This window comes from Zosterops lateralis (assembly GCF_965231275.1).
Source record: "Zosterops lateralis genome assembly, chromosome: 8".
NCBI classification, from domain to species: domain Eukaryota; kingdom Metazoa; phylum Chordata; class Aves; order Passeriformes; family Zosteropidae; genus Zosterops; species Zosterops lateralis.
The window spans coordinates 9,602,720-9,618,851 of record NC_139768.1 but is presented as its reverse complement, the minus strand read 5'-3'; the positions used below and the strand labels follow the sequence as shown (position 1 = coordinate 9,618,851).

At 44.9% G+C, this 16,132-nt stretch overlaps 1 long non-coding RNA gene across 1 annotated transcript in view; it reads left to right on the top strand.

Moving 5' to 3' along the window:
* Nucleotides 1-15,660, top strand: part of LOC310912350 — a 31,260-nt gene extending 15,600 nt beyond the window's left edge. The window contains exon 3 of the long non-coding RNA XR_014590661.1: nt 15,364-15,660. This is a non-coding gene — a long non-coding RNA (uncharacterized lncRNA). The remainder of the gene's footprint in view (nt 1-15,363) is intronic.
* Nucleotides 15,661-16,132: the final 472 nt, after the last annotated feature.

The following is a 16,132-nucleotide window of genomic DNA, read 5'->3' as shown; positions in this document are numbered from 1 at the left end:
ATGCAGTTATTTGTAAAATGTCATAAAGCCAGCCTCCTGATTGATTGCCACTGGATACATGCTTCTTCACCTAACAGATGTCCTGTTCCTCTTACACTCTTAAGTTCTTCAGTGATTAGATAACCCAGCCACCAATGTAAAAAAAAACAAAAAACCAAACAATAAACACCCCCAAGCCTAAGCATATTTTATATAATGATTTTACCAACACTCCTTTAATGGCTATGGATTTGCCTATCTATGGGAAAATATCTCTGAGACGAAGAGTCCGTAGTCTGTCTTCCAGAGGAGAAAGTACTACTGATCAGAATTGTTCCCAAGGCATGATATGATGTAGAACTGGAAGGTCTTCTGGGCTTTCCCAATACAGTCTAGTTTGGGGTGCAATTAGTGTTGTGATAGGGGAGGTGGGTACAGACATCCATTGTGGAGCCTGTGGGGAGTTAAGAAGCAAAGTGTTAATGCCTTGCTTTCTACTATGGGTCAGCATTGGTCCAATGCTTTGATTTCCTGCAGGTGCATCTCTAGCCCTGGCATGATCAGCATGGGAATTTTGAGTGTCTGGGTCTCTCCACTGCTCACAGTTAGATATAATGTCCCAGATGCCAAATGGGTGGAAGTGAAGGGATCCATGGATTTCAACTCAGTTGGCTACTGACACCAATATACTTAATTTCTCTGCAGACCTCCCAAGGATCCATAAGCTTGCTAATGGGACAGTTTTGTCCCATTTTAGAATCTCTGTATTAGAGAGGCAGATGAAATGACTTCATAAATACAGGAATTTCCATGTGTTTTCCTGTACCTACACAAGCAAATCAACTGTGTAAGATAGTCCTGTTACACTCTTGGAGAATGATTCTGATGGTGCTGTGCTATGAAAAGCAAATGGATATCACGTGCACAAAGGGTGTCATCCCTGTGGGAGGTATGTGTCAGATGAACCACACTTTGCCCTGGGTTTACTAGGAAGGAAAGCTCCAGCTGCCCTTTTGCCACATTCCTAGCAGGTCAGAAATGCCATGGGAGCAATCAATGGAAAAGCCAAGCACCACAGCTAGAGCATTGATTGAGAAGACCTGAATCAAAGGTGGAACGTGATGGTTCAAAGCAGGGCTTCTGTGTTTCATAGTACTGAACAATATTATGCAAAAGGCGTGGAGAAGGGTTAGATCCTAATGCACTGCTAGAAAATCAAAACAGCTGTTCTCATGGAATGTAACTATGGTCCTCACATTGCAACTACTGCCGGAGTGAGTGAGTACCAAACAGGATAGCTGGGGAATTCATGAACTTGTCCAGTGTGTGAGTATCTGATATAGGGTAGATGTTCATTTTGAGGCCTACAATGGCCTTGTGTTACAAGAAAAAGGTTTTTCTGCAAGTGCTTCAGAGCCTGAAGACTTTTTAAATGGAATGTCTCTTTCTGAGATCTGATTTCTGCCACTTCCTTCCCTGCAAGAGACAAACTTCCATGTGTTTGACTCCTACAGTCCAGGTAATAACTAGGAGGTTCCAATCAAAGTTACATCCATCACTAATCCATTGAGATACAAGCCCATGTTTGGGGCATCTCTGCCCTGCAGAAGAGCCCAACCAGAGGTCTGCAAGGAGAGAGGTTCAGCCTGTGCCAGCATTATGTGTCTGGGCACATTCTTCCCGGGCTATGCATGAACAAATAAGCCATGCCTCTTGAATCCAGCCAATTCCAACCCCTCCTGCATACTGCCATGCTTCAGAGCTCTGTTCGGAGTGTGCCTGCCAGCCCAGGCACACCCAGAGAGAGACAGTGCCTTCTGTCAGCTGCTGATGCTCAGTGGTGAGAGTTGGCCAAGGACACAGAGGAAAGGAGATGAAGAGTGAGGGCTTGAACCTGGATCCCAACCAAGCACACTCTGTTTATGACTGAAAGCTTGAATAACAACAACAAAAGTTGTTTTTTTACCAGAGAAAGCTCTGTGACTGCAGACTTGCTGTGGCCTTTCTGGCCTGTTGGAAGAGGATGTTCTGCCAGGCAGCCAGCCTGACTCCTTCAGTTTTGCATGAGGCAAGGAAGGAAAGTCCACTTCAGCCTCTGAGCTGGTACTCTGCAGCAAATGCAGTCTCAGCTATACTGGTTGATTCTTTCCTGGGAAATTTTCCAGACCCACACCTAAAGGAGGAGTTTCCAGAAAACGAACTTTCAACTGGTCAGCTGGTGGTAAGAACTTGGCCTCTGCTGTGAGTCAAGGCGTCAGGGAGGGGGCTACATATCCAGTGTATTACTTACATGTGTTTTGATCTCAAATTGCTCCTACATCAGCTGGCATTCCTACCAGCAAGAATCTCTATTTTTGTCTTTTCTATTCCTTTTTAATACTTAAATCTCAAAGGCTGGATTCCTCTCTTGACTATGCCAATTGGAGTGAAAATCACCTGCAAGAAAAATCTTCCAGAATCACACTTGAGTGATGACAATCAAAATCATTAAGACAGAGGAGGTTAATTTACAATTTACAAGTTATTTAATATGGCTTAAGGAAACCCAGTGAAACCCTAGGCTTCCTTCTTGATAATTTGCAAGTTGAATCCAATGTGTCCATCACCAAGTGTCGCCCGTCTGCATGTCCCCATGCCTCACTGTGGTAATATGACAAGAAATCTTAAAGATATCTACTTGCACAGACTTTACCACTCTTCAGATTCTCAGATGTCAGCTTTCTCAAGGCAATGATGTAATGGTGACAGCAGAGACATCAGCCATTGTGTCTTGTGATGAGAATGGGCTGTGGTGCTGAAAAGGATTGGTTTTGGAGGTCTGCATGGAGCATAAATGCCCCTGTATGTCTTTTGTATGTCTTTTGCCCTGCTACAGAGTGCCCAAGTCTCCTCCTTATCACTGCTTATGAACCCCTCTGCAGCCCTGCAGCTTAGGGGTGTGTCTGAGTGCCTGCACAAGGGCCAAACAGAGGGATAACAGGTTGTGCAGAATTCTAGCCCAGTTGCTGTGAGCTGCGAGGAAGTCAGCACCTGCAGGGGTGGTCTTCTAGGCTTGTGAGATGCTGCACCCTGTGGTGTCTTTGCAAAGAGATGCTGCATCTTTATATTAAACCAAGTATTAAACCACAAATCACTGGAGAAAAATTAAACAGGTTTGGCTTCCTCAGGGTGGCTGCAGGAGTGACCTTAATGGGAGAACTGCTGTGTCCATAACTAGGGGAAGAGTTGGTCATTTTCTCTACCCCCCTGCCACACCTCAGATTTTCCATCATCTTGCCCCCTTGATCTGCTAGTAGTGCTTGGAAGAGAAGGCTTTGCAGCTTCCTGCTGCCCAGGTGTCCAGAGCTGGAGAATCAGGGGCTGCCAGTCCCATGCTGTCACTCCCCTGTGGGTCTTTGGGAAACCTGTGTGAGTGTACAAGTGAGGCACACGTGTCTGGGAAGGGGCGTTGTGTACACACTTCTCCATACATAGTGGCTTAGCTCAAGTGCCCCCCTCCCTCTCCAAAGCATCCCTGACACTCTAGGTGAATATTTGAAAGACAGGATCGGGGCTTTGGTTCGAGAGCCTCTTTGTACAGTGCTAACTGGTTTCAGGGCTGTAATTATCTCTCCAAGAGAAGCTGTAAATTGGATTAAGGCACTGAGTTGCAGCTGAGTGCGCTCCCTCCATTGCCCCACCTGGTGGGCTGCTGAGCGATAACAAAAAATGCCGAGAAATCGGATTTGGATTCTGCTTCACACTCATGGCTTCCTTCTGGAAAAAATGAAATTTTTCCGGCAGAAAGGGCTGGCATGGGTTTGCTGGCAGTATCAGTCCTGGGTTCGTATCATCTGCTGGCACTCTTCCGGAAACACGATCCCCTCCGTTATCAGAGAGAAATAAATAAATAAACAGCAGGAGATGTTTTGGCAAGGAAGGAGGAATCGCACCAAGAGGCGTGCACATGCACACACACACACACACGCACACACACACACACACACTCACCTCAGCACCATGTCTTCACAGCCCGAGCTGTCTGTTGCAAGCAGAGGTGGCAGCACAAGCACAAGATGTTTTCTACAATTTTTTTTTTTAATTCCTGGCCTCTGGGGTGAAGGAAAAGCCCGTTTTTAACAGCTTATGTTCAAGGCATAAAGTATCTGGGCCTTGTATTGCTCATGGTGCAAATCATCACCTCCCCCTCATAGGATCTCTCCTTGTGCCCTTGAATAAAGTGCTGTTCCTTCCCCATGAGTGTTTGCAACCCAATATGGGAGGCACCAAAACTTACATGGAGAGGCAGTACAAGTTCCATGGCTGATTTTAGCATCTTGTCCAGGACAGACTAACATGAAACTCATCAGACTTGATTCTCCCTTTTTGATGTAGGAGAAGATTCATATCTGGGTTCCTTTTCATTCAGAGGTGTGTATTTCCTTTTGCAGATACAGGTGCACTGCACTGCAGGTACCTTTGCAGGGTTCAGTATGAAACACTGCAGGAATGGGCAGGAGCAATGAAAGCCCTTGAGCAAAACCATCAGGTTACACCCTGAGCTTGTGGGACCCGTGCAAAGTAACATGGCAGACAAAGTTTATGATGGAACATTTCTGTCCATGGAAGAACCACATAAACCCAGGTTTGGACGCAGTCTAAAGCACTGCCTTTTCTACACAAGTAGAGATTCCGGGACCATCTTTTCAGGTGAGGCCAATCAGTAATTTTTCCATAATCAAATTTATTCTGGCTCTTACATTTATTGATGGAGCTTATGTTTGCAGTCTTTTTCACACTGCTGTCTGCAGGGTTTCCTCTGGCTCCTGGGCATCTCCCACCAACCAGCAGCTTCCCACCTCTCCTGGCCACAGGGGACACTGCAAAAGGTGTCCCTTGTGTCTGTGGTGGTGTCACCTGTCTGTGATTGCATCTCCAGCTGCTTCTGCCCATCAGCTGCTCCTGCCAGCAGGCAAGGAAGCACCACTAGCAGGGACAGCCAAGGTCTTCCCCAGGCCGCATGACTGCTGAGGGAGGAGGGGTGCCTCTCATAGGAGACACTTTTTGCACTCCAAATGACCTAAAGACAAGTGACAAGCCAAGGGAAGTGAGCACTCAGTCAACTGGCATCTCCCATGTAATCCACCATACGGCTCCACTGTATCCAAACCATTCAAATGCTGTGGAGATGTTCTCCAAACTGCCTCCCAATATAGTTTCCAACCACTTGTGTCCCCAGACATCCAGATCTCAGCTGAGTCTCTGTATTTCCCCTTGTCCTGCAGTCTGAGGGCAGCCACTGGATCACATCCATGTGGGCTGATGCACACTGGGGAGGGCAGCCCCGGCCCTGAGGCCGAAGGATGCTCTGCCAAGAAAAGCCACCCTGGACCTGTGCAGAGGAGGCCTTCTGCAGCCCTGCTCCTCATCACAGATGGTTCTTGCCTTATGTTCCTTTTCTCTGGTCCTGATGTCACACCACAATGCAGTATTACAGCAGCATGCCTAGAACAGCCTGTTGGTCTCTCTTTTCTCCCCCCAGCCACCAGGAAACCTACTTTCTCCTCTGCTGTGTTCTTAGGAAGTGAAGGAAATATCCCAGTGCTCAGCACTTGCAACTGAGTTCAACTTGGATGTATGCCCTGAAAATAGAAAGGCCACATCCCTTATCAGGACCCAGATCTCCTGAGGATACATGTAGCCACACTTTCAAAAATGTTCCAGCAATTGCCATATAGCCTACAAATTCCCCCCAAATCACAATGGGGCAGCGAGCAATTTCCTACTGGAAATTCTGCCTTCCTTTGGGTGCCATCTAATGCAGATCTTTATGTTTCTGTCAGCTTAACTTATTATTTGGTATTCAATTTGGCAATAAAATTTTTATATACCAGGCTCTGTGTATTACAGATACACAGATAGATACATGTTTATGTGTGTGTGTTCCTGTAAATTATAATAAGAATTTTCTTATTTTGTTCATCAGGCTTAGCTCCATTTTTCATGACTATAAAGCTTTTGTAAATCCTAACATGGAGGCAACAAATACATCTATTCTTATCACTGTTGAAACTTCTTCGGTGATAATGTTTTTGGTTTCTTTTGCATTTAAATGTTGAAAGACACTGAGAGCTGCATGTTTAACTCCAGTCTTCCAAGGAAGGACTGAACATTTGTAAATTATATTTTATTTCATTAGTCATGGACTTTACCATTCCTGAAACAGGTAAGGATTTAAGCATGTGCTAAGAGTTCAGGATATACTTAAGTGTAAAGTATCTAATGAGGAGTTTTAATTGCTGAGTGCCACTGGTAAGTAAGATGCTGAATTTTTCTCCAGAATTGACTATAGTTCAGTGATGAGACTTAGGTAGTCCTTTAATGCATTTTGCCAACTTCTTTTAGAGTCCCTGAGGTCATGAAGTTTCCATGGCTGTACTGATCATCCCTTCTTGGCTACTCTCTCTAGGAGACAGCTATATGTCATTTATACAGTTTTGGAAATTATCTTTATTTTATACCTAGAATGTTGTCTTTGCCAACATTTTCCCTCACTGTATGGATCTGTGTGTCTTTCATACCTTTTACTGTGTGTTTTATTGTCCTTGCCATTTTAAAAGCAGGAACATGATTTATAGATTAAATTAATGAACAAATCACTTGATGGTGAACTGATCCTGGATGTTGCAGTGATTTACACCTGATGCTGGTGCAAAAAGAACAAGATATCTGGGCTGTTCCAGATACCCAGTCCTCCAAATGATATGGCCTTAGGCTCAGTACAGCTAAGGCTCTTGCTCCTGCATGTTTTCCTTTCTTTGGGATAGAAGACTGCATGATTCTGGTAATAGCTTATTTTCTGCTAATCAGGCTGCAGTTGGGTTTGTGACTACAATTAAAACATCAGGCCCAATCCCTCTGCAATTTAACAACCCTGAAGTCAGTGGAGTTGCTCCAGTGATGAATTTGGCCTGAAAACTTCTGTTCTGGTTTTAGGTGGCTGCCCATAAGCCCAGATCTAAGATATGTCTTGGTTGGATTTATATTTATTTTTGAGAAAGAGGAGACAGCCAAAGAGTAAGATGCCTTTCACATTCAATGCAAATCATTAAAGGTTGCAGTTTTCTGCATAGAAATAGGTTTATTTACTTCTGTCATTCTATCAGGTTGTTTTTGTCTCTCCATGACTCTCTTACTTTACACACAAGATATGGGACACGGCAGGTAGGATGCCTCAATTGTACCAGTGTCTAACAGGATGACTTTGGCAGAGCCTTTTAATCTCTCTTCCCTTGAGTCCAGCTGCTGGGTTTTTTTTGACCTATGTTGTTAAAGTGCAGCTTCCTTTTCATGCCCTAGACAGCTGTAAAGAGCCAAGTGAAAACCTCCCAGGATTTCTGTTGGAGCAGTACAGGTAGTCTCTGCACCCAAAAGCTTGTAAATTAAATAGCCAGGAGGGACAGGTGTGGGGACTAAATGAGCCAGCAGTCCAGCTTTTAAATGGAGGATTACACGTTCCCCAGAGTAGTCTCTGTTTTCCTGCAGTTTCAGCCTCCCTGGTTCTTCTTTCCTACACAGTAAATTTATCACAAATATCTGTTTTTCTTTTTGCTAAATTTTAATGTGGGATTATTTTTTTTTTTTTTTTCCCAACAAAATTCAGGCTTATTCCTGATCTTAAAGCAAGCAAACAGGAAAGGCTGAGCTGGAAGGAAAAAGAGTCCCATTGCTGCTCAGAGATGTGCACCATTCTCCCCTTGCCCATGCTTGCCATTGCAGAGGGGTTGGGCTCAGGGCTCATCCATCCTCATGGGGCTCCACAGGAAGACAGAACTGTCCCTTAGTGAGAGATTTAAGCATAGATTCCAAGGTGCCCCACAAACATGTTTGCTGGGAATTTCTAGAGAGAAGTAAAAGGCTGACACGAATGGGGCTGAAGGGATGAGGAAGGGAAGGGGAAGAAATGGTGAATGGTCAGGAGTCTCATTTTGCCTTTATCTGTATAAGAAAATTTAATTGTGACAGCAGGGTAAACACAGTACATTTCCCTCTAGCTTTTACACTGATACAAATAGGCTTTTTAACAGTTTAACTTTATTCTCTTGTAGGCATGAAATTAAGCTACACAGGTATTAGGTACACAGATACCAGTGTAACTGTGCTTACAGTCTGAAGGGTTTATACTGATTTAGCCGCAGGGGGTTTTAAGCAGATTAAAGAAGTTAAAAGATGGTATTTACACCATCACTAGTAACGTACATCAATTCCTAGCTGCAATCTTTCTATTATCCATTTTCACATTTTCTGTACTGACATACATACAGACATGAGTTTTTGCAACCCAAACATGCTAATTGTTCTCTTTCTTTTCCCCATTTTGTTCTTTTAATCAACAAGTGAATAGTGTGTGCAGTCTGGAGTTTAATTTTGTTCTTCCCTTCTTTATAATTTGAAGTTGGTTTTCTAGCTTCAGAGAACCATAGGGATGACTGAAGGAAGGAAAATAAAGATTTGCTATTGCTCTGCTTTTTCAAACTCCCACAATTTTAGACTAATTGCAGTATAACTAAAGGAAAAAAAGAAAAGTTGAAAAGCAAACAACCAATGAAAAAAGACAGCATTTTCTGCAATAGAGTCAGCACCAAGTGTGAGTTGGGAAAATTCTACTGTCTTCTCAATAGCCCCACTTTGGTAACTAAGCAGTTTTTCAATATTTCTAATTCCAGGGTTGTTTTTATATATATATATAAAGAAGGGGAAATTTAGGATGAGAACAAGGAAATGAGGACAAGTAGAGAAAAATATAGTTTGACAGCAAGAGGGAAAAAGAAAGCAAGAACATAACAAATGTGGAACAAGGGAGTCGGGAGTAGGAAAGTGAAGTTTTGTGTGAAAAGATAGTCAAAGTGCAAGGGAGAAGCCTTTGTAGCCCATTTACACCTGCATCACAAGCACAGTATATTAAAAAATATTTTATGTATCTCATGACAATGTGTGCTTCTGTGCATGCATAAGGCAACAGATTGGACTGGCTGCTGGCTTAAACCCTCTCCTACAGCCAGTGGTTTAATTCTGACTGAGGCTGAAGCATCAAGTATTGGTTGTAGCTAGTGAAGTCCCATCAGCCATAATGACTAGCAAACCTTAGACATGGCCATGAAAAATATGATAAAAACCTTACTATGTTGTGACAGTGCTATTAAAATTATTGCCTCCCTGTGAAGTCCCACTACCATCCCCACTCACCTTCTTCCTCACAGAATTAAAAATAAACAATAAACTAAAACAATAAGGTTTTGAGGGATTCGTAATTCACTGGAGAAAGCCCCACTTTTATGAAAGATCCCAATTTAAATAAACCTATTTGGTTTCCTCTGCAAATCTCATTAAATGCAGAATGGATGGAGCAGCCATGAAGAAAGGCTGAGGGCTGGATGTTCAAAGGGCTGGATGTTCAAAAGTGGGAAGCAGACTTGACTGGAGCACAGGTATGTGGGGCTGGCGTATGGATAGGTGTGTGACAGGTGTGTGGAGGAGTGGCTGAATGTGAAGGTGACAGAAATCTACCCTTGTGTGACTGGGCTGACAGGCAGGAAGGATACTTTAGAAGTGCAGAAAACTTCTAGTACAACTCTGTGTTGTGATCACTTTTCAGGTGGCCCTGGGTAAAATCAGTCAGTCTTTCATATGTGGCAGACAGTGTCAGTGGAAATCCTTCAGAGAATAAGAGATGCTCATATTCTGCAGTGAGAGAGGGCTCAGACAAACATTTCAGAGATGATATGGACATGGACAGTGGCCAGGATACTCTGGAAAATCTGTGCAGTGATGTAAGTTTCCCTCCTAGTCTGCTACCTCACATGCTACCCTGGTGATCTTTATCAGAGCCAAGCTCCAAACAAGTTATCCCAGTGTGCTGGAGTGTTGTCATGTTTTGGAAGCTTCGGACCTGATATTGCCTTATTGTTCTTATTGCTTCAGTAAAGGTGGTTTAAAACACCACCTAGGGCAGTTGGTCAATGCTGGTAATTCAGACTGAGTAAGAGTCCAGAGTCTGAACTGCTTTTCTTGGATGGAGTCTGTAGACAAGCTCCCCAACACCCACATCAAAGTGAACATGTCTCAGCAGAAAACCAGTGGGATGAATAGCAAACCATCTGCACCTTCAGTCACTAATAGCTGAAATGATGCTAGGAGAATTCAGCAAGTGTTTTAGTCTACAGAGATTGATAAACGTTTTCAATTTCAGTCTACTGACAAAGTGCAGGTTTAGCTTTATCTCTCAGTGGCATCTGGACTATGAGGAGAGCCATAAAAACGGGGCATTTGAATGATCTTGCAAGAACATCTTGCTGGTTCAGCAAAGCTCCAAGGATTTTTCTCAAGTGACACCATTCCCAGTTGGAGCATATTTACGTTATTGTGGAAAAGACTTCTGCTCCTGATAATTGCCATGGTTGATTCTGAGGCAAGGTTGCATGAAGCCTTTTAGATAATGCTGCAGTAAGTCCATCATAAACACCAAGGACAGGTTAGATCAAAACCTACTGGTGTAGTCATGGCACAGAACCCTCTGAATTTAGGGCAGCTATTCTCGCTGGGGTTTTTTTGTCTGGTGAATCTGTCTGGCACCACTTGTCTTGGCTCTTTGGTAGCTAAATAGGTAACAGTGAACTTCTTTTTGCCAGGGGCTTCTATTTGAGATGTCCATCTCCAGTGGTCATCTGTGGGTCATGAAAGAATGGGATTTCCAGATAGGAGAGATGTTCATCCAAAACCTCCAGTTATGCCTGTTCACATGTACTCTGACTGGCTCTGTCAGCCTATATGAAGACACTGACTTCCAGGCCCGGTCTGAACACATTTGGATTTGATTTCCTTCCCTTTTCTTTTCTCCATGGGTTCTACCGAACTCTCTCCCCAGTCCCGGATCCAAAAGCATAATGGCTTTATGTAGCTTGTAAAATTCTATTATCTCTGTATTCAAAACTCAACAACTGGGAAATGGCTGTAATAAGCGTGTTATTAAGCGTGTAAATACACTTTAACTTCAGACCTCCAAAGGAAGTCTCTTACTGTCTTCCTCACTTTGCCCTCCATGTTTTCACCACGTGTTTGGATTTCATGGATATGGCTACTTTTCCCCCTCTTCCCAACTGGTGTGCTGTCCCATTTGATTGTGTTGAGGACAATGGTCCCCTCTGCTGAGCCTGCCATTGAGTCTTTTGGAGAACCCAAGGTCTTTGAGGGAAGACAGGTTCTTGGTGAGGATGGGGGTTTTGGGCAAGGAGGGAGGAGGGTGAGGGTAGGGAGGGGAGGAAAACATTAAAAAAAAGAAAGAAGCCAAGTGCATTCTTTCTGCAACACTCAGGAAAAAGAATGTTGCACAGGGGATTGGAAAGGCGAAATTTTTTCACATCCAAATGGATTGCAATTTCCCTCCATTTAGCACCTGAAGGTAATTAGCTCGAAGAGACTGTCGGCTGAGAAACACGTTCATGGAACATTAACTCTCATACATTCTCCAGTTGCAGGGAATTAATAGGAAAGATTAAAGTTTAAAGAGAGCAAAATGCCATTACCTCGCAAGCCACCTCTCTCAGCGGCAGTAACTAGCCCTCACTAACCTAAAAGCACCATTGGAGTCCCTGGCTCCTGCTTCAGGCAACCACAGATGAGACGGGCCCCCGCTCTGCCCCGAGCTGCCTGTCCGCGGGCTCCGCTGCCCTGCCCGCGGTGGTGATGGCAGCGGGGCTCATGGCTCTGGTGAGGATGCCTTTGCTGGCTGCTGTACAGGTGCACACCTGCACCACCTCACCTTGGGGCCAGCACACTGGTGCAAGTGCCCCAGATGTGTGCTCATAGGTGTCTTCTTAGTGAGGCGTGAGCTATGGGCACCCCAGGAATGAAGCAGGCAGCAGTGGTCTCCGCTTGCTCTCACCAATGCCTCAGGTTGGCATGTGGGGTGGTGGGGAGGGATCCTCCATGCAGCCCTGGGTAGCCCTGCATAGTCTCCATCCTGTTCCTGTTCCCTGCTGGCACACCAGAACCCTTGCAGGGTTGCTGGCAGCCTCCTGGACTCATGCAAAGTCCAAACTGCAACGCTGCAACACCAAAACGCCTCACAGCTGAACTGACTCTGTGAATGGTACCAAACCACTCCTGATGAGGGATTGTGCCTTTTCCCCAGATGCAAGACAAAAAGAAAGGATTAAAGGAGCAGGGCACTATTTTGGGGTTTTGGGGGTAAAGTTTATATAAGCTTCTGCACTTTAAAGATTTCCATGTTGCTTTAGCATTTCAGGGAGAGAGCATGAGAGAGAGAGAGAGAGAGAGAGAGGGAGAGGGAGAGGGAGAGAGAGCGAGAGCGAGATGAAATTGAGACATGGAAGAATTTATTGCCCAGAAAATTCCATTCTGCTATCTGATTCGAAAAGTCCAGTCCCCCCAGCTTCGGAAAATCTATTTTCCACATTTTAATACCCTGCAGAACAGTCCTCATAACTCATCCGAGTGTGTTAAGCACAGTTTTATTAGATCTGAAACAAATTTTGGTGGGGAGATACTATAGGTCATTAACCATGGAGTAATTTTATCCTTGTTTCCCTAATGATGCCATAATGGCGAGCGAATTTCTTAACTAAAGACCAAAGAACATTTTGAAGGTCAGTTTCATCTGTGAGCTCCTTCAAGCGCTTCTCGGAGAAGATTGGAAAACTCGCCGATTTTTTGAAGAGTCATTAATAATGTGAAAGCTGAAAGAGCTCTCTCCCATTTGCGTTCCTGCTTTTTACCTTTTAATTTTATATCGCTTTAGTCCCTTTCTTTTTCTCCCTCACTCTCTCTCTTTTTAACTCTCTTCTGGAGTGGCCCCTCATGCAGCTGAAAAATGAAATGGGCCATTCCTGAGGGCGTCCTGAGCTGAGCCGAGGCAGGGCAAAAATCCAGGAGGGGGAAAGGGCAGCCTTGGCACTTGGTATCCACCACTGCAGCCCTGCACCTGCTGCCATAAATGTCCCCCCCAGCAGCCCTGGGTGCCTGGCTGAGGGGCATCCTGCTCCACCCTTGCTCATGTATATCAGGAAAGGGGTTGTTTGAGCCTACAGTACTGCATCCCTGCTAAAGAAGGGAGAGGGACAAAGCTGTCCCCTCCCTGCCTAGCAGGGCATGTGTGTTTTTACTTGAACAAGCTCACATCTGGACCACTGAGGGTTGTGCTGGCAGAGTGACCTCTGCACTGGGAATGAGTGTGCCTGGAGGTGCACATGCCTGTGAGTGTGTGTGTGGGTGAGCTCCATGTGTTGTTGGCCATGAGATGTTGCACGGGGTTGTGCAGTACTGATACATTTTTTTTTTTAATGGATATATATACACACCTGTGTGTGAATTGCCATTATGGATATATAGATACCTTGCAAATGGATGAAATTGTTCAAAAAATAAAATAGCAATAAGCTCTATAAGGATTATATGTAGCCTGCCTACACACATGTTCTGGGACTGCAGGTGCTTGGGAGGCACATGTAGTAGGAATTAGGGTGTGCAATATTCAGTTTTTGTGGATTACTGTGCTCAAGATTAGAGTCTATATGAATGCTTATACATGTTTGGGGGAACATGTAGGGGCTCTGATAGTATGTTGATTTATAACCCTCTGTCTGTGTGTGTCTAGTGAAGAGGTAACAGGCTCACACTCTGTGTTTGTGTGAGGGGTGTGTGGTGGGGTTTCTGACTGTACCACAGACATCAGTGGGCACATGGAATCTCCTGGTATGTGTGTGGTGCACTGGAGGCTTGGCTCTGAGCATGAGTGTGTGCCTGTGTGTGTACATGTGGGCAGGGGGTGTATGCCCCAGAGAAGGGTTTGTCTGTGCCTTCATTAGAGAGCGCCTGGCAGTGAGCAGGCCTCTGTGTTTATGGGTTTTCCTCTCCCTGGGTGTGTACGCTTCAGGCGCCTGCATGTGTTGCATTTGCAGATGATGTGGGCTACATCCTCAGCTGATGTAAAGCAGCACCAGACACTGTGAAGCAATTTACACCCACTGCTACACCAACACAGCCTTAGGCTGGAGGCAGTGGGTCCAGGGGGTGTGGGCTGAGATGCTTTTCCATACCATGGGAATGGATGACTTCCAACCTGGAACAAGACCTTCTCTCATCCCCCTCCACCCCCTGTCCCCCAGCCTATCACTCACATTTGAGGCAAAAACTATGGGGGGATGTGTGTGTGCCTATTTGGGGAGGGAGCGCTTCGAGGGGAGGGGGGCAGTGTGGTGACACACTCTGCTCCCAGATGTGATACCAGCGATAATTTCAATTTTATGCCTTTGTTATGGCTTTAATCACTTTCTTTATGCGTTTTGTTCCAGCGATCAGGGAGAGACACCTGATAGGCAAAAAGGATATCAGGGGAACAATTTTTATTTGGAATGTGGTGAGAAGTCTAATTAGAATTTGAATTCTGCTGAGCCTTGAAATGGTCGGTACTTTATCCTGATCGCCTTAGATATTGTTTCGAGTCAATCATCTGTCATAGTGCGGCACGCTGGAGAGAAAGGCTCTCCATCCAGCCTGGTCTCTCTGTCGGGCTGGGGGCTGCTGGTGGGGAAAGGAAGGGTGACAAGAGGGAGGGCAGTGGACTTTGCTCTGCCAGATAGGCTCCCCAGGAGCAAGCACAAAGGGAGAAAAGCCTTGGCACAGAGGTTTATCTTGCTGGGTACTCCTAGCCATGCTGTGGGGTGCTGTCTGCTGGCCCCTTTCTCATCACTGCAGGGCTGTCCCCTTCAAACAGGAGATGAGGAGGACTGTGGGTCAACGTAAATATCCCACCAGCTGCTGCCTGGGAGAGGAGCACCTTCTCATGGCTAGTGAGCTCCACATGACTCAAGGATTTTGCCACTATCTTTGCTGTGCTGATTAAACACTCTGGAAATTCAGTTCTCACAGACAGACAGACAGACAACTAGGCTAAGATGGATGGATGAACAAGTGTGGGTGGGAATGGCCATTCAGATGGATTTGTATGGGACAGAGGCAGAGGTGGTGAACCAGAGACACATAAGGTTGGATGTGGTACTTAAGAAAGGTGGGAATGAAGATGGACATGCCTCATCAGACTAAGTAAGCACACTCATGAAGGTTTTTTTCCAGACTCAGGTTGGTCTTATTTCATTTGTGCTACCAGAACACAAGAAAAAGAGGGAACCTGGGGATGTGACAAGACACACAGCAGCTTTTGCAATCCTTCTGGCTTTAAACTCTGTTCTTAATAGTTAAAAAAAACCCCAAAAAACAACCAAACAAAACACACCCCACCAGTCAAACCCATTATGAGTCCTAGCATTTCAAAGCTAAAAGCCACTCCAAAGGTCACCAGAATCCTTTCTCCTTGTCTCCAATCCGCAGTGCCTCCCCTTGGTGAGACCACAGCTTTCAGTCCTGATCAAACAGCTGCAGTACTGAGTTTGAGATGAACTGCACAATGGTGTGATCCCTGCTACTGAGGAAAAGGAGGCACACAGGCAGAACTGCAGCATGATCTGTGTATGAGGAGAGATGAACTGAGGAGAATCATAAACAATAGAATCATTCCAAGATTCCTAAACTTATGGAAATTGATGGTAAAGTCTTTATTCTGTGCCATTCCTACATTTTGAGATGGTGCCTCATTCTGAATGCAACATAAATGTCTGTGACATGAAAGATACAGGTTAGTTTGGCTGTTGAAGGAAAGACCGTTGAATGTTTTGCCTTCTTGAGAGAAGCAGAAAATGACCTGGGACTGGGGGCTAATTAAGAGAATTGCAGGCATCCGCAAAAATTTGCAGATAGGAAAGCCATTTGAGTAGTTCTTTCTAAAGTGTCAGCATTAGGTTTCAGAACTGACACACTGAGATGGGTGTAGGCAGCTCATGCCTTTCTCAGCTACAGTCCAGCCTGTCTGCAGACTCAGGCAGACATCACTGTACGTTTTTATGTTCAATTCCCTCTTTAAGAACTCAGCAGGGTAATACTTTTTTTCTTACCCCCATATTTTATTTTTTTTAAATTGAGAAAGTGGATAGTGTCAAAGCTTAGTTCTAAGGACTCATCTACAAATCCTTTAATAGTCATGCTTACCACCTTGGAATGTCTGACACAAAAGTCAGTCTTTCATTTACACCTCAAAAATGCA